Raw genomic sequence first — 2,999 nt, 5'->3', positions numbered from 1 at the left:
GCTCTTTTGCGTTTTTTTTTTTTTTTTTTTTTTTGATCGATAACTCAATATATTCAAGTTCTTTTTTAAAAAAATTTATTTAATTTTAGTTTTTTACCGACTCCTGAACAATATTCTTGGAGCCGCCAATGTGCAAGAATCTTGGTGTGGTTAAGAAATTGACAAAGTGGCCAGCTGTGTGTGGCCTAATTGAACTCTAATTTTAGTGACTTTCTATTTGATATAAGAATGGCTTTTGGGCGTGAAGACTGGCATGGCAATATCTTTCTCTTTTTTCCTTTTTTTTATAGATTTGGTAATATGATTTTTTTTTTTTTTTTTTAAGTTTCAACTTATAACATTCGTTCTTAGTAATAGCTCTTTTATTATCAGACCATTACACTAATTAATTTTTGGTATAAACAGGAATAAATCTCAAATCTCTTATTCAATTATTGGAGACTTTATCTGTTGAGTTAACTGGAACCCACATACAACATGTTATTTTCTAGTATACGGAATTTATGTATGAAAATTGGTTAAATTTAGTCTTCATACACTACAAAAAAAACTGTACTATTGCGGTGGGCTAAAACCGCCGCTAAAGGTCCATTTGACCTTCAGCTGCGGGTGCTATTACAGCGGTTCTACCCACCACTGTTACAGTGCCACTATAGATCTATTGCGGTAGTAACAAAAAGCGCCACAATAGATTAGCCATTTAGCAACGCTTTTGGTCTATTGCGGCGAGCTAAAAACCGTCGCCATATGAGGTTACCATTTGGGTCAAGTGACCTTTTAGTGGCGAGCAATAAACGGCACTATAGGGCTTATTAAACAACGGACCCTAATCACCCTTTAGCAGGGGGATAGGTGTGCTGCTATAGGTGACAACCTTTAGCAGCAAGAAATAAGCGCCACTATAGGGCTAATTAAACAACAAACCCTATGCACCTTTTAGCGGCAATTAAACCCACCACTATATGTGTGAAGCCTTAGCGGTGAGCTATAAACGCCACTATAGCTCTTCAATTATTTCATAATTGTAGTCCTTCAGCGGTGGTTTTTGTCCGCCGCTATAAGTTTTTTTTTTTTTTTTTCCTCCTGGGTTTTAAAACCACATTTCTATTACAAATAACTTGTAATAATTTTAGCTCTACTAAGACATTACCACAAATGTAACTAGATAACACCACAAATGTCTCCAAATTAACATTATATTAACATAGAAATATATTATGAAATACATAATATTGTGTATAACCATCATCAAAGTTTCAAGCTAATACCACAATCAAAGTTCCAAAGTATTTAAACAATCGATCAAGTCCCACCAATATGAAATTAAGATTAAGTAAACAAATGGTAAAATTTGCAAACCAAATGGATTTGTGGTAGCAAGGTAGCAAGATCACATAAACTAAAGGCCTTACACCCTACACCTTGATAGCATACTTCCTCATAGGGAAATACATCTCCTTCTTCTTCTCTAGTTCAGTCTTCAATGATGCCTATGCAAACAAAAAGAAAGTAAAACAAATCAGGCAATAGCCAAGCCAGACACCCCAAGCACAAATATAAACATGCTAATGGGACAAGACTATACAAGTACACAACGCAAAGTGTAAACCCTTCTTATTTTCTCAACAAGCTATGAACAACTAAAAGGTGAAAAAACCTATATAACATTAGTCCTACAATAATTCACCCAAAATGTTCCAAAAATTTATAGCATTTCCAATTTAACATTTTTCAATTACCCCATATTTAATAACATAAACAAACACACAAAAAAACTTAAAAAAAAAAACCCCAACAATAGATGAACCAAAATTGGAAATAGCATACCCAATAAAGTAAAAAGTAACAAGCATAAAACAAATGCATATATGAATCAAAAACGCAGATAGACATACCTGGCACTTGGTAAGCCTCATCCTAATGACCCTAGTCTTCTTGGTAAGCCAATCATGTAATAGCTGACATGCACCAACAATACAAACAATTAGTCCAATCTTAACATAGCCAAGTCTCAAATAATCGTATTAGAACATAATGAATTCTTTAAGAAATTTTACACAAACATTGAGATATAATTTTAAGGAAAAGAAACTAACCAGAGAGAGGTTTTGAAACTCAAATCATTAAGGCAAAATATAATGAGTGATAACAAAAGTATTAACTACACTCATCATCACTAGACTCATCATCATTGCAGTCATCATCATTAGACTCATAAACATCATCACTAAACTCTTCATCATCGATAAAGTCTTGTTAAAGCAATTCATCCTCACTAATCAATGGTGTATCATAAATGGTTCCTTCTTCATTAACCCGAGCCCAAGCATGGCTGTCATTTGCATCATCACATGCATTATCAGTAGTTATATTATAAGGTACATTCTCAAGATAGGTACCCACTTCATCATCACCATTATCATCATGTGAAGCATTAATACCAACATCAAACACCTCCCTAGGTTTTGTTTTGACCACCACTGCCCAATATTTATGTCTCACATCTTCCACATAAAACAATTGTAAAGCTTGAGATGCTAATACATAAGGCTTATCAATCAATCGATCACTCATATGTATCAATCGTGAAAAATTGACAAAAGGAAATCAAAACTCATATTTTTTGCATCCTCTCCCACTAATAACGTCAACCCATTGACATTTGAATAGTACATATAGATACTTGTCAGAGTAGTTCAACTCAATAATATCGATTAGTACACCATAGTAAGTAGCACCACCTTCAGTAACATCACAAACTTCTTTATTTTGAGTTTTCCTAGTCGCCTTAGAGTCTTTGGTGCAAAACTTCAAACCATTTATAACAGAACACTTGAACTGTTTTGCTTCATTATTTGGATATCGAGCAAGCCATATGACTTTATCAGAAAATTTCTTTTTCTCAAATGCATCCATTGACATCACCTATTATAGACAATGACGTTTATTATAAGTATACTATCTAAAGTGTTAAAATCAAGTTTTATATATAGACATTG

At 33.5% G+C, this 2,999-nt stretch overlaps 1 long non-coding RNA gene across 1 annotated transcript; it reads right to left on the bottom strand.

The window, feature by feature from the left end:
- Positions 1-1,178: 1,178 nt before the first annotated feature.
- On the bottom strand, positions 1,179-2,089 carry LOC112039245 (uncharacterized). Its single transcript, XR_010625160.1, has 2 exons — positions 1,896-2,089; positions 1,179-1,490 (listed from the first exon to the last, which is right to left on the bottom strand). It is a non-coding gene; the product is annotated as an uncharacterized LOC112039245 (long non-coding RNA).
- Between the last annotated feature and the right edge of the window lie 910 nt (positions 2,090-2,999).

The sequence above is a fragment of the Quercus suber genome, unplaced genomic scaffold (assembly GCF_002906115.3).
Source record: "Quercus suber isolate HL8 unplaced genomic scaffold, Cork oak 2.0 scaffold_539, whole genome shotgun sequence".
In the NCBI taxonomy this organism is placed as follows: Eukaryota; Viridiplantae; Streptophyta; class Magnoliopsida; order Fagales; family Fagaceae; genus Quercus; species Quercus suber.
Note: the sequence above shows the minus strand (reverse complement) of the source record. Positions and strands in the feature narration are given on the sequence as shown.